We start from the raw sequence: 10,084 nt of genomic DNA, 5'->3' as shown, positions 1-10,084 counted from the left end.
AATAGCGTAGAGATCTGAGACTGGAATGAGTGTTTGATCATGACCTTGGAACTCATTCAAAATCTCTTCTTAAAGAGACTCTTCACTTTGCCTTGTGGCATCCCAGTGGCCTTAGTATGAGCTAAACTTGGTTTACCTTCAATCGGAGCTCGATTGCACATGGCTCTATTTAGATTCTGGAAAAAGCACTTTTAAAATAAAGCATAGTGCTGCTGCCCCCTTGCAGCTGGCTTCAAGAATATCCTTCATCACTACTCCTTAGCAGATGATCCTTGGGATGTTCTCTCGCCTGTTTATAGCATATAAGATTGGATCTTTCAGGTTGACGCCATGCTGAACAGAAACATCTTATCTTGCTCTAGATTCTCTCCCTGGTTCAACTGTTGAAAAAAGTGTTGGGAAAAAGTGGGTTAAAATAGTTAAATTCAGAGTTGCAATGGATCTTGATCAATAGAGAGTCAGATGTTTGTTTGCTTTTAAGAAACATTTACTTCTAAAGGAAAAAGGTACACGGGATTGCTACAAAAACAAAGAACTCTATTCCTACATCTTGACTTTACAACGACCACATGAGCAATATGGAGAATCTGCTTATTCTTGACCCTTAGAGAGGAAGTCACCTGACCTATTAACCAATAGACACATCTTATTTTCCCCGGGCTTTGAGATAGCTAAGGCTATGTGCTAGGTTTCCTTCCAGGTCAATACAAACAACAGAACACTGGTAAACACATTAACCCCATAATGACTGAATGTCAGACCTTGCAACCTATATTCCAGCAAAAAGGACCATTAGAGAGCTTCTTATCTGTCCCACATTACTATCCTCAAACTTAGAATGGCCCTAACATATCTGTGGTTTCAAGCTATGCCTTCTGCTAGACATTGTTACTCAAAAACACTAATTGTTGCACATCTGTGGATTTGTGGAGCATCATCTTTCACTTTATATTCTGTTTTGTCAGGAACAAGTTCCTTGCTGATATTCTAAAAGGTATACATTATTTTTCTGTGGTGGGGCAATTAACTTTCCTCCTTTCTGATACAAATCAGTATGTTTCTTATAGTGAGACAGTTTGCCTTGGCAGCCAAGAAATACAGGCTAGTGCTGTATCTAAAGGCTGAAATACCTCTTTTGTACAGAGAGAAGGTATTTTTGATGTGTTTTTACGTGCTTTAACACTTTACCATTTTTGTTGTAGTTTGCTTAAATTTCTTTTAAGCCTTTATGCCTTTGGCACTACACAGTAAATGCTACTATGACGACCTTGGAAGCACAGGATTTCTCTCTCTCCCCCTCTAAGGATCAGATATGGAGTAGACTGGTAAAGGTAAGAATGTCTTCTCCTATGTTCTACCTGTATATTTGTAAATAAAACAGACAAGTATTATCTTCATTCAGGGTGGGGATTATCTGAGCAACAGTGGCTTTCCTAAAATCACTAGGTCATGGAATGTAACCCATGAATGTGCTTTTTCATTTCACCATCTGGGAATTACTTTCTCTCAGTGGATTTAGATAAAAATAGCACCACTGACCTTGGGCTAAAATTTCTCTGCAAATTTTCTTTTTCTTTGTTATCAGGATGCATTTCGAGATGGAGACGTAAACTGGCTTGTCCACCCATCATTTTAAGAGTTTGGAGTTATAACTTTCAATCTTTTTCATTAGAGGGCAAAATGTCTCAAAATGACTGGAAGAGATCCACAACTCAACAAAATAATTAGACAAAATATTTTGTTAGCAGGAGGAGGAAAAAATTGCAGAGTACATCAAAAGTTCAACAAGAAACATTGATCCAGAGGAGTTAGCTGTGTTAGTCTGTAGCAGCAAAATAGAAAAGAGTCCAGTAGCACCTTTAGGACTAACCAACTTTACTGTAGCATAAGCTTTCGAGAATCACAGTTCTCTTCCAGGTCAATACAAACAATATTGCATCTGATGAAGAGAACTGTGCGTCTCAAAAGCTTATGCTACAGTAAAGTTGGTTAGTCTTAAAGGTGCTACTGGACTCTTTTCTATTTTACAAGAAACATTGTCAGTGTTACATGCCAAGCATAGATATAAGTGCACTAATTAATCCAGAAATGAATTCGTACAATTGCTCTATAACAGATAATCTATCTCACTGTATTTTCAATACAGAATTAAATTTGTGTGTTTTGTTAAGACAGTCAAGGTACCAAGAATTTCAAAGTAATCACTTAAGCTTGAAAAGATTGGCTTGGTTCAGACATAATAAAAAACCATTGTTTATTTTAAGGATGGTTAGTTTGAGAAACCAGAATCTGCCTGCAGATGATCATGCAAATCCTAATTTGCCTCGACAAATGTTGGTTTTATATGCTTTGTTCTGGCTAGGTATCTCTGCAGCCAGAGAATGAGCCAGAATTAAGCCCGGTTTGCATTTGTACGTCATGGGAAACCAGAGTTAAGATTATTATAGTTCATAAACCAACTTCAAACCATGGTTTTAGATTCTGGATTGAGAGACCTTATCTAACTATAAGTAGAGAGGCACACATTCAGACAATCACTCCACCACCTTAAAGATTTAAGATTTATTTAAACAAGTTTCTCTGCAGTACAGCCCTCTATCAAATACATGATACAATATTGTTGTCAGCAGTTACATATACACACAAAAGAAACTATAAATGACATAAATAAATAAAAATAAAAAACACAAACTGAGTTAAAAGGTCATAAAGGCAAGAATTAGTTTGTGTCATTTCACATTTCTCTGCAAAATTCAAAAGTATACAAGAAAAGCACAGCGATTATTCACAAGTTATAATCAGGAATTAAATAAAAGTCATGTAATATCTTTTATTAAGACCAACCAGAACAACACATCAAAGTGTGCAAGCTTTCAAGTTCTCCACTACTCTTCAACAGACCAGTTGTTTAAAAATGGGGGGGGGGATTTTAACCCTTCCCCCACAAACAGTATACCTACTTATAGTGCTTTCCACATAGGGATGGGCTTGCATGGTTTCCCTATTGCTGGTGCAGATACTGTTAAAGTGCAGTGTCAACAGGACTTCCACTTGCCGATTGTCAGGTCTGTTGCCCACAGTCCCTCAATCTTTCTGAGTTATTGCAATCATCTCCTGTGTGTGTGTCTATTTTTCACATAAGCTGTCCAGCTCCTGGGACGGCTGCGCTCTTATCTGAGATGGCTCACCACAGCGGCCTTGGGACAGTTCCATCGTACTGTCCCACTGACTGTACCCAGCTGGTTGGGCATCAAGGGTGGGGGGCTTACGTAGAGGGACTGAAACTTTGCAGCAAGCACTCCATACATCATTCTCAACAAGAGACCTATGTACAGCCAGATGCTTTTACTTGCCTGTGTGTAACCTATGGACATATATATGCTGAAGCTATGATATCTCATTAAAGAACCTTAACTCAAGAGAGCTTGGATTTCTTGTTGCAAGGGGTGGGAGTCAATTTCAACGTATCCTGTTCTCCATAGATTGACACTGATTTCCCACCATTTCTTTGCCCCCAATCCCCAGAAATGGCTGCCCCCCTGGGACACCAGGGCTTTTGCATTAAAAAAATGGCACTAGAATATCATTATATCAATATGTTATACCAATATGTGTACTAGGTTCACTAAATTCTCCTCTCATTTTTTAAAAAAGTCCCTTTCATTGTAAAAATATGTCTTTCCTCTTATATCACTGCAACAGGGGGCAGAGACGCCTTTTTTTAATGCAAGCTGGGAAGTTAGAGAGCCTGGTATATACTGCTATAACATTATACTGCTATAACAACAGTATAGTGCCAATTTAAAATAAGTAAGTAAATAAAAGACCCTTGGAAGAAGTGACAGGAAATAGCTGCTGTGGGGACAGGATTAGGGCAAATGGCTGCCATGTGGGTGGAAAAACATAAATTTTCCTACCCACTCAGTAGTGATCCAGGCTTTTCCCCAAAACTTTGGAGCAAACTAAGTTTAAGAAATCCCAGGAGGTGCACAAAATGGACCTCAATGCTGCAGGAAGCAAGAAGAAAAAGCTCCTACTTCCCAAAAGTGTTTAACCAGGGGCAGATATGCATAAATGGCCTATGTTAAGCAATTTAACATCAACAGTGGCAAAATCAAAAAGCTTCGGTCCATTTAGTGACAGATCCATTCAGTGATGAAACAACAATTGACATGTTGGAGGCGTTTTCTGTAACAGTTCACAAATATACTGAAATCTGAGAGCCAGTGGTGTGTAGTGGTTAGATTTTTGGACTAGGATCTAGGACTCAGAGGCTCGAATCCCCACTCTGCCATGTAAGCTCACCGGGTGACCTTGGCCCAGTCATACTCTCAGCTTAACTTACCTAACAGGGTTGTTGTGAAGACAAAATTAAGGAAAGGAACATGATGTAAGCTGCTCCCTGTTAGGGAGAAAGGCAGGATAGAAATGAATAAAAAATAAAATACATCCATAATGAATTACCATACCTCTGTTTGTGCAATCATTTCCCTTGTAGGATGAAACCACAAAGAATTTCATTAGAGCTGGTGTCCATTATATAGCAATCTTCTGCAGGCCAGTTTGACTAGGGATCCTGGAGGTGTTTTGCCATCTTCTGGGCATCGAGCATGGGTCACTGGGGTGGGGGGTAGTTGTGAATTTCCTGCATTGTACAGGGGGTTGGACTAGATGACCCTAGTGGTCCCTTCCAACCCTATGATTCTATGCTTCTATGTACACTGAAGCTTCTCTCTTAATCCCCCACCCCTTCTCTTCACTATATCCTTGTGCTATTTCTCACAAACAATAGAAATTGATGACCTTGATCCTGTGTTATCTCACAGCACACAGAGCTTCAAGCACAATGGAGAAATTATGTCACTTTTTTCTAATCTCTTATGTGTGAAAGTTCACACTTTTACAAATGAACGTTTTGAAAATGAGTACCATTTTATCTGAAAATACTGCTGTGGGATAAGCCTGTTAGTACTGCTAAACTGTAAGAATACGCCTAAGCAGATCTACTCAGAATTCTACTCAGGTTTATTTCATAGGGCTTACTCTCAGGACAGTACTCTTAGGATTGCACTACTTATATCTTTTGTTCCTTTTCCCTGTGGAGTTCAATTACTCTACAAATGTTAGTTATATTATCTACATTCAAGTAAGCAAAGAACTATGAGAGGCCCAAGAAGAGGGCAGGGAATCTGATTTTAGGGCAAAATGGGCATATTGTTGAAGACAGCTGAACCCGCACACATCATGTGGCTTATATCCTTTCAGCTCCAGTTCCCAAGCTCTTTACTTTTAGCTAGGATCACTTTCAATACTGGAGATTCAGCTGGAAGTACCATGAGAAAGGAGGTAGGACTTTAGGCAGAGGAAAAGTTTGACGTTCTCAACTCATTGGCCCTTATGGTTTTTGAAACTGACCCTCCATCCCACTCTTCCTATGTGAATGGGACAGATCCATATGTAAACACATGGAACTCTTGCGGGTACATCTAATTATGACTGGTATTTTCATAGTCCCCTTTAGTGCTGTAAAGTTGTAAGGCAGCGGATAGACAAGATTTGAATGGGCTAAGACTGAAGTAACTGTTTCGGATTTTCTAATCTGAAATAAGAGGTCTGAGAAAACTTCCATCTAATTTTCTCAACATGTTTGAGGAAGGACTTTTTCCACTTATGCTGCATCTGTAATATAAACACACTGCTGCTTTTACAGTCCTCTTTGTACAGAGTGATCAATTATTCTTGCATCTAAAAATCTGCAATGTGTTTACATAAATGTACCTTAATTTACTTTTCCCATGCTATTCATTTACTGCCTGCCTTTTCTCCTGTCAGCTTAAGGCAATGTACATAAAACTGCCAGGTGATCTTTGGTTCAAGCCCTGACCAACAGACCCAGAACCTTTCTTTAAAACAAAATGTACTAAATTATAGTAATGTTAGTTCATACTGGTCAAAAGATAAAATTAATCTGAAACAATTTCTCACATGAGGCTAATGGAACACACATAACTTTTGATCTTTAGGAAATTATGCAAGGCAGAAATATTTAGGCAGCCTACATAGTATTAACATGCCCCCCCCCACCATTTGCTGTTGCGTGATCGATTTTCAAGATGTTGATGGGCAGATTTTACAAAACTTTCAAGCAAAATTGTAAATATACCCAATACTTGAGATATGCAAGCTGATGCACCCTGTGCTACCTGAGCACATGTACCTTAAAATTTTGCTATCTGAAAAGTAGAAAAAGTAGGAGTTAAACAGAAAACACAAGGTTTGTGGTAAATAACATAAAATGTATTTAGTAAAAAAAAAAGCCCTCACAAAGGGTTAATGATACTATCTGCACAGCTAGATGTTGTCCCAGTTAGAAAAAGCTCAGTTCTTAATGAAACTTTCAGAGTTTCTACCCCACTTCCTTCTGACCATTTTGACCTCCAGCAAGGTGGGGCAATAAGCTTCTTGTTACCCAGTAACTGAGTATAAGTATCACAGCGGTTTGAGGGAGAGGTGAAAAGGTCAATCAGAAGGGAACAGTTGATCAAAAGAACAGAAGGTATGCAACAGTTGAGAAGCCATAAAAGCCCTGTATGCTCCCCTTATGAAGATTAGGTATCAGTCTAAGTGCACAAATGATCTTGGATTTAAGAGTCGAATGTATGTACAGCAGTGGTTCCCAACCTTTTTAGTATAACCCACAAGTCCAAATTTCCTTTGTATGGTGACCCATCCAAAGCTCACACAAAGTTTGGGGGTTTTTTGGCGTCCTAGGTGAACTTGGCACCCTTCTATTCCAACATTCAATTTTCTATAGTGCCCAACCAGATGTTTTTGAAAAACCATGAAATGACAAAGGGTGCAGTTGCTCCCACTATGAATCCCAAGCAACTAGTATGCAGCCTTTGTATATGGCAGTTACATTGCGTAGAGGTTACAACTGACCACCCTGTCCTTCTCCATTACTTCGTCTTACCTCCCCAAGAGTCTAAGAAACTCACTCTAGTAACTATCAGGACATGTATTCTTTATCAATCAACATATATATGCAGTGAAGAAAAAAATACGAGTCAATGTATAACATGGAAGTGTAAACTTTCATTAGCGCCTGTGCTGAGGAAAGATTTTACCCATACATTTCGGATTTGTCTGAGTAGAGAAATTAAGAGGTCTCCATTACAGTAATCATCCATAAAACATGAAATATGTGAGGGAGAATGGGTTATAACAAAGAGCTTTCTCTTCTTCTGACTGGACAATTCACAAAGCTTCCCCTTAGGTCAACTACCTGAGAGCAGAAGGGCCTCTTTCTGTCGTCTCCTCCTCTGCCAGAGCTGGAAATAGTAGCATGGAAGTGCATGCCAGGTTGAGGAGATGAGTTAAATGAGTTTTTCCAGTACAGCACCAACTTTCCAATTTTCCATTGGAAAAATGGAATCAAGTCCTTGGAAAAAAGGGGGAAAAACCACCCACTGAAATTTTTGTTTTTCGGGCAGTCACATCTCTAACCACAACAGAATTTCTACCTCTATACTCCTTCACAGACCCATAGGAAAAGGCACCAAACGTCTGTATCCCATGTATACATGTGCAAGATTTGTATCCAGCAGCACCTTAAAGGCCAACAAGATTTCCAGCGTATAAGTTTTTTGAGAGCTCTTCTACAGCAGACCAGCATGGCTACCCACCTGAAACCTTCGGATAGGTAACTCACTTGATTATTGTACACTTGAGTGTGTAAACAAGAGTCTATTGTGAAATATTGTATTTGTGAGGATATGAAAAGCATGTGAAAGTTCTGTAAGTGGAGTTATGATCTATTCACATATGCAAGTCACTATATGTAAGTCATCAAGCAGTAAGTGCTACATGCAGATTTGGGACCAGTAGCACCATCAAGACCAACTGGAGTTCCAGGGTATGAGCTTTCAAGAGTCAAAGCTCTTTTTATACCTGAGAGCGCATACCTAGAAATATAGTTGGTCTTTAAGGTCCAACTGGACCCAAATCTTGCTGTTTTATTGCAGACCAACAGAAGCAGATTGAAACCAGACTTGTTAACGTTACTTGCGAGCTAATTGCACAGGAGTCCAAGCACTTCTAGTAACTGGTTAACTGCCAATGCAGTCACCAAATGTTGACAACATCCCCCTCTCCTATCTTTGCCCGACTTCTGAGAAACAAATTGTACTGATGTGCCCTTCCCCAGCCAGCTGGTAACGTGAGGGGGGGAAAAGCTTCACGGTGCCTGAAATGCTGCTTCAGGTTCTCGCCCAGCTGAGAAAAGAGCGGGAACCTTGACAGGAAAAAGTCGGCAACCTTAATTTGTGACAGCTGCGTGAGCTTCTCAACACCGGTCTGGTTCATTTACCTGCGAGTACCTTCACGAAAGCAAAATGGAGAGGCACTGCAAGTTTCTTTCCTGCAAAATGTTCGGCGGCGGGAGGGCGGAGTTGAGCCAGCGGGCTCGCGTCGGAGCGCTGCGCCAATCAAAAGCCAGTCGGGGGCCCTCCCAGGAGGAGTCCCCCACCCACCGCCCCACGTTTTGCAGTCATGGCGTTGAAGGAAGGAAAAACGCATCCAGCACCGTAGCCCACACCCTCCTGCGAAGCAGTTCTCCGAAGAGCCGTCTTTATTATCTCGCCGTCCGTTAGGGGGAGGTGCAAGCAGAAAGCCCCAGCGAAGAACTCTGAAAAGACCCCGATCCTAAGTTTCACTGTATTCCACAGGGTTTACTTCCAGACATGTGTGCATAGGATCCTAGCCAAAGGATTCACCCACCCCCATCTCTTCTGGAAAAGCAGTTTGGGGGGGGGGGGCGGCGGTAAATGTCGCTGTAAACGTGCGACCGAGTGCACCCTTGCCTAGGATTCCTATTTACAGTAGAAATTACTTCCGAGTAAACGTGAGAGAAGGCTATATGGACTTCCCTCCAATTGTCCTTAAACGAAACCCATTCCCGCCCCTCTCCTTTGCAGAAACGCAACGTAAATCTGCGCCCCACCCAAGCTCTCTGGATTCACCCCCCCTCCCCCGAGAACGGACTTTCGAGGGAGAAAACGGCGCGCCATGCATGGAGTCCCTTTTGCACGCACTCAGCTTCCAGCACCGCCGAGCGCCGGGGAGCTCTCCTTGCCCTTAAGCGACGGGGTGTTCCAGTGCCAACCGCTCACTGCCCACAGCAAGTCTGGCCCTGGGCCGCTGTCAGGTTGGAGCTCCATAACGTGATGGCTCCATTACCTGCAACGAATGTACAGCCCTGAGAGGAGGACGGAAAGGGCGTGATCCCGAGCCCAGCCCTGCACCCCAGTGAGAAGCTGCAACTCGTTAGCGGAGTCCGCAAAGAAACCCGCGGGTCTCTCGCCGGACCAGCCACCCTCGTGAAGGTGCAGGGCTCCGCTACCTCGGCCGACACCTTACTTCCTGGTTTGCAAACTCAGGACCAGACCCAGCTCGGCGGAGGGATCCAATTTTCTTTTTTAGCCTCCTCCCCTTTTTTGCTTCTGCTTCTCTCTCTCTGCACCCCCCCTTCCCGGTTTTGCACGAAAATAATTTGACAGCGTTTTGCTGACACCGGGGTTTTGCAGCAGAGCTCAAGGGGGGCTGAGCCCCCTCGCGAGGAGGCGTGCACAGAATTTCATGCACAAGGTAAGTCCGGCTACCCTGAGCTTTTCCTGGCGCGGGCTTGAAAAAGGTGGAGGTTAGTTCTTTCCACCCCTCCCCTTCGTCCCCCTGTACGATCGCTGAGGGGAGAATACATTGGGGTGGGGGAGGCGAGGCGGAATATATTTCCTGGCGGAGCGATATGTTTACTGTATGAGCTGTACTGTAAGCAAAGTAGAACCGAGTAAATAGCAGCACGGGCAATAAATTAAAATTGCAATTGCCCTGTGGGTGTAAAAAAAAAAGAGAAATTGCGCCCACACGGGCCCACACTTGGGACCCTGCATGCACTTGTTGCAGACTTGCACCAGGTAGGCAAGCGTTTAACAACTTCCATTCTTGCATTAGATAAAAACTCAACTTTCTTTTTTTTTTAAGTTTGCAGTTCACTCACTTTCGGTATGTAGGGCTGAGTAGGCGAGGC

General features: G+C 42.2%; 1 protein-coding gene across 1 annotated transcript in view; it reads left to right on the top strand.

Moving 5' to 3' along the window:
* Nucleotides 1–9,540: 9,540 nt before the first annotated feature.
* The window catches only part of TRERF1 (transcriptional regulating factor 1), a 131,049-nt gene continuing 130,505 nt past the window's right edge, over nt 9,541–10,084 (top strand). Inside the window, exon 1 of the mRNA XM_054982429.1 lies at nt 9,541–9,645. The gene's annotated coding sequence lies outside the window, so the exon portion shown is untranslated. The remainder of the gene's footprint in view (nt 9,646–10,084) is intronic.

This window comes from Eublepharis macularius, chromosome 1, assembly GCF_028583425.1.
Source record: "Eublepharis macularius isolate TG4126 chromosome 1, MPM_Emac_v1.0, whole genome shotgun sequence".
Lineage (NCBI taxonomy): Eukaryota > Metazoa > Chordata > Lepidosauria > Squamata > Eublepharidae > Eublepharis > Eublepharis macularius.
The sequence above is the reverse complement of the archived record's forward strand: the minus strand, read 5'-3'. Positions and strand labels throughout refer to the sequence as shown.